This window comes from Typopeltis vanoorti, chromosome 11 (genome assembly GCF_054136105.1).
Source record: "Typopeltis vanoorti isolate ZY-2024b chromosome 11, IOZ_Tvanoo_1.0, whole genome shotgun sequence".
Classification (NCBI taxonomy): domain Eukaryota; kingdom Metazoa; phylum Arthropoda; class Arachnida; order Uropygi; family Thelyphonidae; genus Typopeltis; species Typopeltis vanoorti.
In genome coordinates this window covers 32,294,213-32,311,024 of record NC_143559.1, presented here as the reverse complement: position 1 = coordinate 32,311,024, position 16,812 = coordinate 32,294,213, and the positions used below count along the sequence as shown (strand labels likewise).

General features: G+C 39.0%; 1 protein-coding gene across 3 annotated transcripts in view; it reads right to left on the bottom strand.

Moving 5' to 3' along the window:
* The window catches only part of LOC150101420 (protein dispatched homolog 1-like), a 173,534-nt gene that overhangs the window by 96,476 nt on the left and 60,246 nt on the right, over positions 1 to 16,812 (bottom strand). The window contains exon 1 of one of the 3 annotated variants that reach the window (XM_090400276.1): positions 8,528 to 8,577. The exons of the other annotated variants lie outside the window; for them this stretch is intronic. The gene's annotated coding sequence lies outside the window, so the exon portion shown is untranslated. Of the gene's footprint in view, positions 1 to 8,527; positions 8,578 to 16,812 lie in introns of those variants that run through there. 3 annotated transcript variants of the gene reach the window in all.

The window sequence follows — 16,812 nt, the reverse complement described above, 5'->3', positions numbered from 1 at the left end:
CGGCCAAGTGACAAAATCAGAATCAATAGTTATAGCACTTACCGAACAGACAGATGCTTTGCTAGAGGTGGAGGCACTGCCATCTTTGTGAAAAGTAACATAAAACATAATTCAATAGCAGAACCCCAAACAGAACACATGGAAACTACAGGAATAGAAATACATATGGAAAATACAAGCAGCATTACGATATATGCAGCCTACAACCCCCCAAATAAAAAACTCCTTGAATCTGACTTAGAGGTGATACTAAATACAGGCAGAGCAGTGATTATAGCCGGAGATCTTAATGCCAAACACTCAGTCTGGAATAGCAGAAACTCAAATATTAATGGAAGAATACTCAACTCTTACACCACTTCAAGAAATATAACAGTAATAGGACCCACTGAACCCACACATTATGGAGCTACCGGTCGTCCTGATGTACTAGATATAGCTATATTAAAAAACATAGCGCACAGCTATCAGATACAAGCAATCAACGACTTAAGTTCTGATCATAACCCCATCATATTACAACTAGGCACCATACAAGATATAACAGAAAACACCACCGCATTTATAAATTGGAAACAACTTCCCTCAGCCTTCCAGGAAAACCTTGGTCCAATACCGCATATAACATCTGCTGAAGATGTAGAAAAAGCAGTGAAGACTCTTGAAAAACAACTGCTGACAGCTATAACGCAGGTAACAAATATAACCCAATGTACACCATCAAATAAACTTCCACAGGATATAAAACGTCTTATCCAAGAGAAAAACAGATTAAGAAGACAATATCAGAGAACAATGGACCCAGCGGATAAACAAGCAGTCAATAGAGCAACAAACCAGGTTCGATATGCCCTAAAGGACCACCGTAACCAACTCTGGAATAACAAAATTCTCCAATTAAACACAGAGGATCAATCAATATGGAAAATGATGAAATCACTCCGTTCAAAGCGTTTTACATTTCCTCCAATCCAAGGTGAATCTAATGTTGTCTACAACGACGAGGAAAAAGCTGAAGCATTTGCTGACAGTTTAGAAAAACAATGCAGCCCCAATTATACCAATACAGATATAAATTTCATAAGTAAAATTCACACCCAAGTGCGTAAAATAACTCAAAATGCCTCATTCCAATCCAATAACAAATCCGTATCACCAACAGAAGTATATGAGATTTTAAGAAAACTAAATAACAAAAAGGCTCCAGGTCCAGATGGAATAACAAATAAGGTACTCAAGTTACTTCCTCGCAAAGGGGTTATGCATCTAGTAGCCATCATTAATGCCATCTTCCGGCTAAATTATTTCCCACAACGATGGAAAATTGCCGACGTTTTCCTAATTCCCAAACCTGGGAAAAATACACAGTTCCCTGTAAATTACAGACCAATCAGCCTTCTTTCATGCATAGGTAAGATAGCCGAACGTGCTATTCTCACACGGCTTCAAGAGGCAACAGATATCAACCATATAATTCAAGATGAACAATTCGGCTTTAGGAAATATCACTCCACAACGCTACAAATTTATAGAGTTATCGAACATATAACCCAAGGGTATGAATGGCACCAACACACTGGCGCAGTTTTTCTAGACATCACTCAAGCATTTGATAGAGTATGGCATCATGGACTAATTTTTAAACTACACGAAGTTGGTATTCCATTGCCACTAGTGCTACTTATCAAATCATATCTACACAACAGAAAATTTAAAATAAAACTCAACGGTATCAGATCCACGGAGAGGAGAATCACGGCCGGAGTACCTCAAGGCTCTCTACTATCTCCCCTACTCTTCTCCATATACATGGCAGATCTCCCCAAACTGTCTCCAGCTATCACCGCTCTGTATGCCGACGATACAATCATTATAGCCAGATCTCTCCGTCCACACCTGGCCACAATCAAGCTGCAGAGAGCAGTCAATGAATTGGAGGATTGGTACACCAAGTGGCGTATCGCAATTAATCCAAACAAAAGCTCTGCAGTACTTTTCACCAGACGTAAGGCAGAACCGAATACAAGCATACAAATGTTTGGTAAAATCATCCCTTGGCGCAATTCTACCAAATATCTGGGAATTCATCTTGATAGACGTCTAAACTTCAAGTCACATATGGATAGTGTTACCACTAAGGCAAGTCAGACTATAGCACAGCTATATCCACTTTTGAACAGGAACAGCTTCCTAAGCATAAGCAACAAAATCTTACTTTTCAAATCGGTAATCAGACCGCAACTAACTTATGCCTCTCCAACCTGGGGTCACACGACTAAAAGCAACATCAACAGACTTCAGATAATACAGAATAAATGCCTAAGAATGGCATTTAATGCCCCATGGTTCATCAGAAACATCCAGTTACATCAAGAAGCCAATCTTCCAGATATTAAGACCTACATGACAAACATTGCAGAGAAATTCTTCACAATCACGGATAATCACCCAAATCAGTTAGTTCGACAGGCAGCGGACTACAAGCCCTCAGATCGTTTCAAACATAAAAAACCGAAATCCTCCATCGCAAGAGAAAGCTGATACAGCCTCAATGCTCACAATGAGCGGGTAAATTACCCACAATAATCTCATCACCCACAATCTAAAATCCAGATGAAGGGATAAAGAGTCAAGGACTCAGTCCATCAACCAATTAAGTTCAAGTTCAAGTTCAACAATTTGTACGGAGGAAGTAGAGAAAAGTCCTTTTTAGGATTTCCAGGGTAACAATAACAATTAGCAATGCTGAACCAAGGAAGTTAACTGAGGTTCGGCTGTTGCTGTAATCCTGCGTGATGAGTTTTTGAGTTCGCTCTCTTCAGGTTTTCGCCTTAAGGGAGCACTTTGAGTTTCCGGGGAAGGTGTTCTCCGGCACGGTCCGCTGAGGTGTTCTTGTCGGTGAATTATTTTCCTCGGAAAATTTGAGCTGTCCTGCTCAGTCGGGGTGCTAGGACGGGGAGCCCGTCACTGAGCGGAACCGACGCTGAGATGAGATATGGACGGTCTTTCGCCCACTATGGAGTGGCCTAGAGATCGTCGGATTTTTTGCGATTTTACCCTTTACTTCCTAATCAGGGTAACAAATGGCAATGCTGTAGTCAATGAAGCTTTAACTGAGGCTCAGCTATTGCCGTTACCCAGTTATGATTGGAGCTTTTTAGCTCAATGACACCCCATCCACACAGATTTTCTTCATTCAGATGACGGGATAAAGAGTCAAGGACTCAGTCCATCGGCCAGTTCTTATAAGAACAATTTGTACTCAAAATCTACGCAGCGTACAATCCTCCCAGTATTCCACTATTGACAGCAGACTTAGAATACATCCTCGGCTCCACGGATTCCATAATTATAGCTGGAGACCTTAACTCCAAACATACGGCCTGGTTCAGTTCGTCAATCAACACCAAAGGCCGTACCTTATACAACTACACATTACTCAACTCATCAATAGCAGCTGAGCCCATCAGGAAATTCTGATGTATTAGACATAGTTATCCTCAGAAACATCAAATATCAATACCAGCTGGAGACAGTAGAAGAGCTTAACCCGGATCATAATCCGATCCTACTCAGGTCAGGACTTCAAGATCAGCTCTCTCCCCATCATTCTTTCATACCATGGGACAAGCTCTCTAAGGTTCTCCCGGTCCTCCCCCTGTCATTCGTAAAAAAGAAGAAATAGATCAAGCTGTAAACAATTTAACTAGGCAAATCAACTCAGCAATAGCATCAGTCACTCAAACAACTGTCTTCCACGCTCCTAATTGGATCCCAGAAGAGATAATGGACCTGATCAGGGCTAAAAATAAGGCCAGGAAGCGATATCACAATACTAGAGCCCCGCAGGACAAAGCAACCTTAAACACTTTGAACAGACAGGTTCGAGAAGCCCTCCAGATCCACAGGAACTTCAAATGGGAAACCAAACTCAAAGAAATCAACCCAGAAGATAACTCCATGTGCAAGTTTGTAAAATCTCTTCGTACCAAAAGACAACCACTTCCCCCTTTAAAGACCAATCTTGGAGTTGCACACACAGATGAAAAAGTAGAAGCCCTAATTGACAATCTGGAAAATCAGTGCAGCCCATCTTATGCAAATTTAAATATCAATCTTATTTACAAAGTTCATCGTAAAGTTAGATATGCACTGAGTCAGCCTAAGGATGATTCAGAAACCATCACCCACACATCTCCAACAGAAATAATAAATATCATTTCCCATCTGAAGAATAAAAAGGCCCCCGGACCTGACGGCATTACCAATAGAATAATAAAGCTACTCCCACGGAAAGCCATAATTCATCTAGTTAATATTACCAATTCCATTTTAAGATTCCAATGCTTTCCCTCTGATTGGAAAATCGCGGACATTATACCTCTGAAAAAAACCTGGTAATAACCCACAACTTCCCCAAAGCTACAGGCCCATCAGTCTTCTTTCCTGTCTTGACAAAGTAACAGAAAAGGTCATCCTATCAAGACTACAATCAGCAGTGGACCAACAGAAAATAATCCCAAATGAGCAATTTGGGTTTCGCAAAGCTCACAACACGGTGCAACAAATTCACCGACTAACAGAACATATCACTCATGGTTTTAACTGGCACCTTCACACTGCTGCTGTGTTTTTGGATGTTGCGAAGGCTTTTGATAAGGTCTGGCATCAAGGCCTTATCTTCAAACTAATTGAAAACAATATCCCAATTAAACTAGTGAAACTCATATTCATATATTAATGAAAGATACATGCAAGTAAAACTCAACGGAATTGTTTCTTCAAGGCGCAAAATTCTGGCCCCAATATTTTTCACAACTTACATGGCAGATATTCCTCTCAATCCAAGAACAACTATTACAGCCCTTTATGCCGACGACACCGCTATTCTAGCTAGATCACCGAGCCCTCGCCTAGCAATCACAAGACTCCAAGGAAGTATCAATGAGCTAGCAAACTGGTTCACCAACTGGAGAATTCAAGTAAACCCCCTCAAAAGCTCAGCCATGGTGTTTTCAAGAAGAAAAATCTGCAACAAAGAAGATATCCTGCTCTCTGGTCAAAAGATCCCATGGCAATCAGAGACCAAATATCTTGGGGTATTATTGGATAAGAAACTCCTTTTCAACAAACACATCAATCTCATTTGCTCCAAATCTTCCAAAGTCATAGCTCAGCTCTACCCATTGATCAACCGTAAGAGCAAATTGAACCTACATAATAAATTGCTTCTTTACCGGATGGTAATACGTCCAGTCATTACCTACGCCTCACCACCATGGAGTCACACTTCAAGATAAAACATTTCAAAATTACAGAGAATCCAAAATAAATGCCTTAGGATGATCCTGGATGCACCGTGGTTCGTCAGAAATTCACCGAGAAACCGGCACTCCATACATCTCCTCCCTTCTTCGTGATCTTGCAGAAAAATTCTTCGTGAAGTCAAGTTCACATTCAAACCCACTAATAGTACAAGCTGTCAATTACAACGAGACTGATTACTATAAACACAAAAGACCGAAGGCTATTCTTCTCTCAACCGATCATAGCTAACACAACTGCCCTCAGAGGGCGAGCTTAATTGCTCACAAATCTCCTGCTCCCAAACAACTCTCATTATGAAAAGCACTAGTGCTTCACCCATCCTGCCAGTAATGTTATTGGTATTGGTAACAATTTGTACTGGTGAATTGGATATGGTAGGGGCTGTCGTTGTGATCGGACGTATTCCTTTAGACTGCCTAGTTGAATTTTATAAAGGGTGTCCCAAAATTCACGCAAGATTTAAATTTAGCGCCATTTGTGCGGTAAAGTGTTGCCAACGAGAAACAAAAGACAGCGTGACAGCTGACAATTCAGGGTTATTAAAAATGGAGCGCTATACGAAAGAACAACGCATTTTCATTGTTGAGCAATATTTTAAAAATAATGAAGGTTTGGCAGCTGCAGTTCGCAATTTTCGTACAAAATACGGTCGGAATAGTGATTTAACTTCATTAACTGTGAAAATATTAATTAAAAAATTCAAGGAAACTGGATCAATTAGTGATCTTATACACTCTGGCCGTCGTTCAACAGAAAACATCGAAGCAGTTCGTGAGAGTGTTGCTGAGAGTCCAGGAACATCAATTCGGCACCGTGGTCTTGAATTGGGCATTTCGAGAAGCTCACCACGGTTCACCAGCGTGGAGCCACACCTCCCCTAGCAACATCAAAAGATTACAAATAATCCAAACCAAATGCCTCCGAATGATCTTCGATGCCCCATGGTTTGTAAGGAACACTATCCTCCACCAAGACGGAAACCTACCTGCCAGACATACCTACCTTTCTCCTTCAGATAGCAACCAAGTACTTTTCTCAGGCATCACTCCATCCCAACCTACTCATTCGTGAGTAATCATATTACGATAAAAAAGACAGATGGAAACAAACGTCCAAAGGCGGCCCTGATCGCAGATTGCAATATTTCTACACAGCCCTAATTAGGGCGAGCCAAGTGCTCAAAACTTTCTTTATTTAAACAATTAAAAAATACCGATTACGGGATAAAAATCAAAGGGATTGATGTCCATCCAGCCATAGAAGTTAAAAAAAAAAGTTAAACAACTTGTATTGAGATATGAATTTGGCCTGCGGTGGTAGGCCAGAGAAACACGGGGAGGGTAATGGAAACCAATGAAGTTCTGAGGCTCGGCTATAGTGTTACTCTTTTGCCACGATCAGTGGTTTAATAGCTCAATAACACCTTATCTCTACACGGTCCTCTACACATAACGGGGAAGATGAAAAGCATTCTTGCTTCGCCCCTTCAAGTCAGTCCTTATAAGGACAACTTATACTTTAAATCGGTTTTCGTATCTCAATTGGCATTTTCTACTAATATCTTCTGATATTAGTAGAAACTTAGTAGAAAATTAATTAACTTCTGATATTATATTATAAAGCTAGTGCGTGTATTTAATAATATCATATTATAACTACGAAAAGCTCTCAGCATGGCTGGTTTTCACCAATATTTATGTTTAATAAGACATTTTCAATTTCATGTTTATGTATTTCGTAATTTGCCAGAAGTATCAAAATAACTAGTCCGTAGTAAAAATACATTTCTTGCAACATTCTACTACACGTCAAAGGAATCTTAATATAGATCCGTGGTTCTTCATAGAGTTGTTTGTACGTTGCTGTAAGTGAAAAATCACTCAAGTTCCATCCAGTAAGAGAAACAAAAAAATCTCCAAGGAAGTATCCATCACTACTACAGGGAAGACCATCATTAGTCATGTGAAGCAGCGGGGGTTTTCGTGGAAAGAAAAACCAATTTATCACTCTTTTAAAAACACAGTACTAACATTAAAAGTTTGTGACACCATTCTATTTACTGAATGCATTTAGTGCCTCAGATCTCAATCGGAAAACTTTCAAAAGGACAGGAATGTGACAACGAAGAAGCAAGAGAATGTCATCATTTCACGTTATGTCATAAGGGATGTCGTTCTCTCCAAGGAGATAGAAACGATATCTGACAATAGACTTCATTGGAAATATGTAGCGTCTGACAACCCAAAGGTCAAACGACACCTTTTATTCCCATAACTTATGAAGCCAATTCAACTGTTTTTTTACGAAAGATCTGCAAGTGTGGCATTTTTGCGCGACGACACTAAATTTAGTGCCAACCAATCTCTTGTGATACGAGCACTTACTGCAACACAAGTTGCAGCAGGTGCTCATTTACATATAAAAACATGTAAAGTGCACTAGAAAAAGGGATTAATGGGATACGGAGTTTAGAGAGTGCTCTAAATAAGATCCATTCCTTTTTAAAAACCAACGAAACAGGTCCACTATCCATCGCGCAATCTCCATATACTATTTTCAGCAAATCACATGCGCACTGACAACCCGTTTTGCGAATTTAAAAATATAAAACACGTTTCTCCATACTTCGATACTCATGCATGTACATTTTGCACACAGACGATAGATTAAATTGTTCTAAGCACTGTGTGATAACAAGAGTATACTTGAAATCCAATCCCGATCCTTTGACAAATTTCGTGTTATATTTTACTTATAAGAACATTGATCAATGACGTCACCGTAGGTCATAAATTTCTCGTATTAAATATAATTTGTAGTTTTCACATAATAAAATTCATGGTTTCAACAACTGTGCTTTTCTAGAGTAAAGTAATGGGTATCATGGATGGCTCATACCCCCCCCCCTTGGATAAAAAAAAAACGTTTTTGTATAAAATTTAAGACTTCTCATCAAAAACAAGAAACAGTAAGCGAATTCCAAGGAAGCTCTTTCTTTTAGAATTTCGTGGCCAACTCTGCTTCTTCGTGGCTACAAAACGGTTGTGTGGGAAGACGTGACGCACGCGGACGTCACTAACAACTGATAAATCCACTCTGACAAGTAATCATTTAAAACCTCACATACATCAACAAACACACGGCCTTCTCCTAAGCAACTAAATAAATAATAAAGAAAAGATGTCTGCGATTCACTAACCTGACTTCACTCATTTAACTCGGAAAGGCCACCAGTCTAAACCGAACACAAGCGGAGCAAACTAGTTCGTGAAAGCAGCAGAAAAAAACTTGTAAAAACTTCGAAACCGACTATCTCATCATTGCATGCTTCCCAAACACAACTTCCGGGGGGGTCACGTGATTTCCTTCCTTAAAGGAATACAGATAATACCATACGCGCATCCTATAGTTATGTGAAACACTTGCACATAAAAAAAAAACGTAGAATTATGTGGATTTCTTATTAAGACAAAGATATATCACGTAAGAAATTTCTAAATTTTCGCTGAATAAGTAATTATGAATAAATATTAAGATTATTCTCAATTTGATTATGGCTGGCCTAAGGGATAATTATTTCCTAACAATAAAACATGCTTTGTTTGTATTAAATTTTGACTAACTTTAAAATAAGTTTCTAACTAACTAAATTATACACAGAGTTATTATATATATAAAAAATGGCATACGCAATTTTAGAGGAAAGTATTTAAACCAAATGGATTTGTTTTTCAGGCGAGCCTATTCCAACACCGAATTTTTTAATTTTAAGGAAATATAGAATAGGCAGGCTTATGGTTGCTTCGTTTATTGAACGGCGGTGATTAATACCCTTGGAGGGTAATGGATGGCAATGCTGTAGCCAATGGAGTTCTAACTGAGGCTCGGCTATTGCTCTTACCCTCTTGCCATGATCAGAGCTTTAATAGCTCAATAACACTATCCCTACACTTCCCCCTACAGATAACGGGGAAGATGAAAAGCGTTCTTGCTTCGCCCCTTTAAGCCAGTCCTCATAAGGACTAAGGCTTCGTTTATTGGCTTCTCCAATCAAACGTGAGATGATAATCTTCCTTATCGAGATTGGAGTAGAAAAAATGGAAGTTCGGTTATAGAGTCATAAAACTAATATAAGAAGACAAGGATTAACTTCCGATAAAAAAAGAACTCCGTATTTAAGAAGCGGATGTTTGCAATAAATACAAAAAATTTAACCAGAGCAGTTTTAAGGCTGAATTGTAAGGGATTAGAACTACAAATACAGAAAATTTCACATAACTCAAATAAGATGTTAACCGGAAAAATTAATGAAATGAAGGAATTATTTATGTACACATGAATAACTAAATTAATCTTGAGGGAAAGAGAAGTTTTGTTCTCATTATGGGGAAAAATCCCAAAATAACAGAACTTTTCACGTTGTTGAGGGCTTGTTTTCAGATATCGTTTTACCCTTCATACTGTGCAAATCTTTTCCCCAATAACCTCTTAAAAGTACAATTTTGTACATAAATATCAGTTAGACTTAGTTCTTACTTGGGATTACGGCCGAAGAATTGGTTTCTTTGGCCTAGAAAACAGAATAAATCTCTTGTCCAGGTGATTGTGAGAGAAGGAAAATCAGGACTGTGCAGTGATAGTCCAGAACTCTTCTCCATTACGATGAAGATCTCACACTTCTCATTACATTGATTCATCGTAATCTATAATTCATCATTACAGATAAAATATTATTACTAAAAGTGAATAAAATATTCCAAAAGTTCAAACAATTGTCAAGTTAGGGAAACCCATAAGAGGTATTTAAAAACTCCTGAATGCATTTTATGTTCTTCAGTTTAATGGATATGACTTGAAATTGCAGTTTCCCAGAAGTGACAGACCAAAGATCGCTGAGTGCGATGTCATATTTGCAAAACTGAAAGCGGAAGAGTTTGTTTACACTTCCGCTTAGCTGACTAACACAATCCTGCCTTCAACGTCTCCCTTTCAGCTTGTAACGCAATTAATGCGTCTAGCAGAAAGTTTCGAAAAGTCTTCAAATTTTGCCACATACTGAGTAACAGTTGCTTGTTTACTTATTTCTGACCCACTTTCTTCCGTTTCTTGAAGGGTATTGTACGCATGAAGTTATGGAGACATTTGTCGCCAAGAAACGTATTCGCTGCGCTCTTTTCCACGCGACAACGCTAGCTTTCCTTTAGTGCATTACGTAGTAATCCCCACAAGCAAAGTAAGCAAACACGATGAAAGATCACATCAAGTATTTCAAAATGAAGTTTAGGTTAAACATCAGGACGGCGAAAAGCGATGGTTAGTCCTATTGGACCCATTGATCTGAGCTAAGGAAATATTTTTTGACTTGGGCAAACAAAAATCTGTTGGAATGTGTCAAAAATTCTTTGATCTATTATGTAATATCACTTACGAATTATATACTGACACGACTAAGGACAAACAATTTCTATAATGGGAACAACGTCACATCCCATTCACGCAGAACGATACTGTTTTGATGGGTGAAGCATAAATGCTTTTCATATTCTCCTCCATCTGAAAAGGAAACTTCTTTGGGTGGAGAATTATTGAGCTTTAAGCTCGCCCTGAAAGGGCAGTGAGATTAACTGTGTTCAGCTGAGCATAGAATTGACTTGGGTCTCTTGTATTTGCAGAAATCTGCTTCATTATAGTCTGAAGCTTGCTTGATCAGTGGATTCAGATGACTAATTGTCTTGATGAAGAACTTTTCAGCTAGGTCATGAAGAAGAGATGTGATGCAGGGAATGCTGACGTCTCTGTGAATTTGGGAATTTCTGATAAACCGCAGAGCATCCAAACTCATTCTCAGACATTTGTTTTGTATTCTCTGCAGCTTTTGAATATTTGTTTTAGAAGTATGACTCCAAGCAGGAGATGCATAAGTTATGACTGGGCGTATTACCATCTTGTATATGAGCAGTTTTCTGAGTATCGAATTTACTTTTTCTGTTGCTCATGGGGGTAGAGCTGCGCTATTATAGTTCGCCCACCATTTCTAGATCCCTTCTTGGCTTGGTGCCAAGAATAGTCGATTCATGCTGAAGGGGAGAAAGAAATGAAGGATGTACGAATTGGTCGCCAACATGCGAAATCACATGCTTTCTTGTCTGTCACTGTACTAGTACTAGCTTGATTTTTGTTGTTCTCTTTTTTGCATTATTTTTTTTATTATTAATGTGTATGATGGATCCAGTACAGTCCACAAGTTCTATTGTTACACGTTTCAGTAGCTCTTGCAAAAGAATATTGAATAATGTGCTGACATTCTGCGAAAAAGAATCGTCAGAAGGCCGTCTTCTTGTTCCCTTTTCTCAAGTCATAAAACGTGCAAGTGCGGGCGTATCGGGGTCGACTGTTAAAAGAATTCGTAGGGAATCAAAAGGTGAAGGTAAGCCAAAATTTAAATCTCCTAAAAAAAGCGCCAGAGAAAGAAAACCATCGAAACCGTAACTTTGAATGATTTTGATGTAGACAGAAGAACTATTCACGAATTTTACGTAGTGGAGAAAAGAGTGCCAACTGTTCCGAAATTGATTCCTGTGCTTAAAGAAAAAATTAATTTTCCTTGGAAAAGAGAAACTTTAAGGAAATTACTTCATGAAATCGGATTTTGTTTTAAAAAGTCACAGAATAAAAGGAAACTTATCATGGAGCGAAGTGACATTGTTTTATGTAGAACGCAGTATTTGCACGTATTAACACTCTACGTACATTTTTCCAACTGTTATACAAGCAAAATAGTTACACTTTAAAAACAGCAACGTTCGTAAAAGTAAAGCTAAATTTTCCGACATGTAATAATAAACAAACTCAGTTTGTTTATTATTACATCCCAGAAGACAGACTGATTACCCTATTATCGGAATGAATTCTCCTTTTTCTGACATGCGCAGAAGTGTCGAGGGACCTCAAATCGGTGGGCGAATTATACTTTGGATGTCTTTCAACTTATGTGTTTTATATGATTGGTGAATTGCAGTTTTTTTATCGAGAATTACTCCGAGATATTTGACTGTATTCTGCCATGGGATTTTAACACCTAGTAAATGTATATCTTCTTGATTTAAGGCTTTTTTTCTAGTGAACAGTATGGCTGAACTCTTCCGTGGATTGGATTCTCCAGTCCATCAACCATTTCTCTAATGTGTGAATACTGTTTTGAAGTCTCTTGATAGCTAGTTTTGGGCTGAGAGATCTTGCTAATAATGCAGTGTCATCAGCATATAATGCACTGATTGTTGAGCTTGGGTTTTAGGGATATCAGCAATATAGATAGAAAACAGCAAGGGGGGGGGGGCAAGAGTGAGCCCTGCGGCACTCCCGCCAGAACCTTGCGTCTGGTTGACACAGTTTCATTTATTTTGACTTGCATGTATCTGTCTCTGAGGTTATAGTGAATTATTTTAACTAGATTAGGAGGCATATTGAATGCGATGAGTTTGTAGAGAAGACCCTGATGCCACACCTTATCAAAAGCCTTTTCAGCATCTAAAAAGACTGCAGCTGTATGAAGGTTTCGGTTGAAGTCTTCGGAGATGTATTCGATCAGCCTGTGGATCTGCTGAACGGTGGAGTGGTTTTTTCCAAATTGCTCGTTTGGGATTATACGTAGTTGGTCCGTTTGTGATTGAAGCCTAGTAAGGACTACTTTTTCTGCGATCTTTCCAAGATTAGACAGAAAACTGATAGGTCTGTAGCTTTCAGGGAGTTGGGCGGTTTTTCAATCTTTTTGATTGGTGTGACATCTGCTACTTTCCATGTTAAAGGGAAATACTTGAGTCTGAGGATGGCATTAAATTATGTTGACTAGATGTACAATGGCTTCTCTGGGGAGTAGTTTATTTTGTTTATAATTCCATCTGAACCTGGAGCTTTATTATTGTTCAGGTGGTTATAATGTTTATAACTTCTGTTGGAGAAGTGGGTGCGAGAGGTTCTAGCTCATCTTTTTGTTGTGTTATGGCCTGCCTAACTCGGCGGTGAATCTTGTAGATGAGATTGATGTTCAAATTTTCATACGAGGGGTTGCATTGAGTTTCCAAGCTGTCGGCCAGAGCCTCTGCCTTTTCCTTGTCACTATGAGCTATTCCTTTCGTGGTCTGAATTGGGGGTAAAAGTTGTCTTTTAGTGCTGAAGGTTCTCAGAAACTTCCAAATGGAGTTGTCTTCTGGGTGTAATTTCGTTAGCTTAGATTCCCATTCTTGGTTTCGATGTGTTTTTGGAGGGCTTCACGGACTTGTCTGTTTAATTTATTCAAATTTGTTTTATCTTGAGGGGGCTCTTGTGTTATGATACCGCTTTCTAGTTTTGTTTTTCAGTCTGTAGTTTGGGTAATTTACTTTATTGCATTTTTGATTTGACTGGTAAGGTTGTTTGCAGCCAATTCTATCTTCTCTTTAGTGTGAATAGTAGGGACAGGGCCAATGTGATCAGGTAGGATTCTGGAGAGTTTGTCCCAAGATATGAAAGCGTGGAGAGGGGAGAATTGTTCTTGTGTTCTTGAAGTAGAATAGGGTTGTGATCGGACGAAAGTTCGTTTGTTCCCATCTGATATTGGTATCTGATGTTTTTGAGGACGACTATATCAAGTACATCTGAACTTCCGGTTGAGCTGTGATAGGTGGGCTCTGTGGGTCCAGTTACAACAATAGAATGTTGCGTTGAGTAATGGTTTAGAGTTCGACCTTTGTCGTTGATTGTGGAGCTATGCCAAGCTGTATGTTTGGCGTTAAAGTCACCAGCCATGATGATGGAGTCTGTAAAGCCGAGAATGGAGTCCAAGTCAGATACTAGCAATGGAATGCTGGGTGAATTATATATAGATTTTGATATTGCCAGCATTGTTGGTATGAACTTCAATGCCTGTTATCTCTAGGTTCTTGGTTTGGGGATTGGTCAGAACATTGTGACTTAGGTAGTTTTTAATGTATATAGTTGTTCCTCCTCCACTGCTGGTGAGTCTATTTGTTTTGTACATAATATAGTTCCGTAATTTGGGATTATTAGCTGGCCTGAGATGAGTTTCATTTACCAGTATTATGTCAGGATTGTGTCTGTAAGAGAACTCTTTCAGCTCCAGAATTTTGATATTGAGTCCGTAGCATTCCATGAAGTGATCACGAGAGAGTCGGGATAGAATTTTCTTTAATTCATTATTGAGGGCTGTCAGAATTGAGTGGGTACCTTGTAGTAATCTTTTCGTGGAGGACGGCGAAAGATTCGTCAAACTGAATTCTTGTAACATGGTAGCTAGTGAGGCAGTTAGTACTGATGTTAGATTTGAGCTTATATGGTCATGAGATGGAGTAGCCTTTGTTCGTGCTGCCTCTGCATAAGTTGCATTTGTTTCCTTTCTTAAGTTGTCGAGCTGGAGATAATTTGGACTGGGGTGTGACTTGCACGGCTGTCTTGAGCATCGCTGAAATGTGTTGGAAGGGTAGTTTTCCTGACCTTCGGTTATTTGGGTGTGTAATGCATCCCTTGTAGTTGGTGGGGTGAGGTCTTCCACAATTGGCGCATTTAGCTGGAGTGGATCTTGGTTTTGTACACATGATGGTTTGGTGGCCCTAGCCACATTTTAAACAGCTGTAATTTGCCTTGCAAAGTTTTTGGGCATGGCCAAACCTTTGGCACCTATGGCACTGCCCAGCTGTTGACTTCTTCCTTAGCGGTTCAGTAGAAATTCTGAGGCCACATATCGTTGTCAGTTCATAAATCTCTTTGTGTCTTATCAATTTCTACGAGTACCAGTGGCATTGGCCGTTTATCTGCTTTGAGCATCCTGCTCACTTTCACTGGTGTTAGGCTCCGACTCATAAGATCAGCAGTGATTTTTTCACAGGTGACACCCTCGGTCAATCCGCGAAGCACTACCTTGAGATTCTTCTCACTGGGGAAAGCAAAAGTGTGATATGGAAGACTTTCGTTGTCCATTAATCTTGTCAGCTGTCTGTAGTCAGTGACTGAGGCTGGCTGGATTTTGACTCCATCTTGATTTTTAGCCCAGGAATATGAGATTTTATGTTCCCTAAGGGCTGATGTGACAGTGGTCCATTTGTCCTTGTACCTTAGTATTACTGGTGGAATCTTTTCGGTGTTCTTCGGGACATCTAATGTTGTTATGTCTTCATCCATCTGGTCTTCTATAGTTCTTCTTTTGTTAGAGTGCTCCCCTTGAGAGATGTTTTTCCAAGGGGATTTTGGTGACAGAGCAGCAATGAGTTCATCTTGCTAGATCTCATTCTCCTCCTCCTCTCCATCCTGATCATTAGAATGAATATATTGTTTTATAAATCCTGGCCAGTCAGATTCTAACTTGCCTATTATGAGTTTGAGTACCTCTAGGGACTGCTCCTTATTAAGGATCTGGATCTGTTCTTTGATGTTTTCCATGTCAAATTGGCGATTTCCTCCAGCAGAAATTAGTTAATAGCAGTATAAATAATCCCGCAGGACCAGGGGCTTGCCAGCAAAGTATCCCGTAGACCTAGACGGACTACTAGCAGTGTATAATCCCACAGGGCTTGAAGCCTGCCAACAAATGTCCTGTAGACTGAGTTGGTCTACTAGCAAAGTCTTGTTAGAACCTACTAGTTGGGGAAAAGGAGTATCAATATCTCCCTTGGCCACAGTTTAGAAACCTACCTGCCTATAAAACCTTAATACCACCACTGGTCCTCATTGCGGGTGGGGCCTGTCGGCCATTTGACCTCTTGCACATTTCGTGCAGAGGGGGGGAGACAATAGGAATCACACTGTGTTAGCACCAGTGCAATGTGAGATTACCGAGAAACCTTGTATGCAATGTAATCATGCTCAGTCTAAAATAACACGTCCTCATCATTCTCATCAAAATCCTCATTCCTTCTCTCATTCACGCAAACGAAGTTTTATTACATGAATGGTAGTTATGAGAAAAAAAATATATATATATAACCGTTCTTCAGAAAAGTTATTTATTTCACAGTATTTTTAAATAACATGCAACTTTCAATAATATTGCCATGTAGTATATTATTATCTCGTAATTTATTAATGAATTTATATTTTCCAAAATCACTTTTGTTTTAAATACAGTGATAATTACCATACGAAATATAAAAACTATTTTTAACAGCCATCTGCTTAACAATTGATAATAATGTAATTAACTGTATGGAAGAGTTAAAATAAAGTTATGGGAGAAATAAGACATATAATAGAAACCATTCTATTATTGTTCAATTATTATAATATTTGTGCAATGCAATATTTTTACGAAGTAGGAATTAAAATAATAAGAGTAGCACTAGAAATAATAAAAATTCCACAAGTATTTAACCACGTAACTCAAACACAGTGAAAGCGAAACCTTTTCCGTTTTAATTTCCCAACACACATACACTAACACCAGAAGTAGGTTTGAAACTGAAGACGCCGTCTGTGTTTACCATTCAATTATCTGTA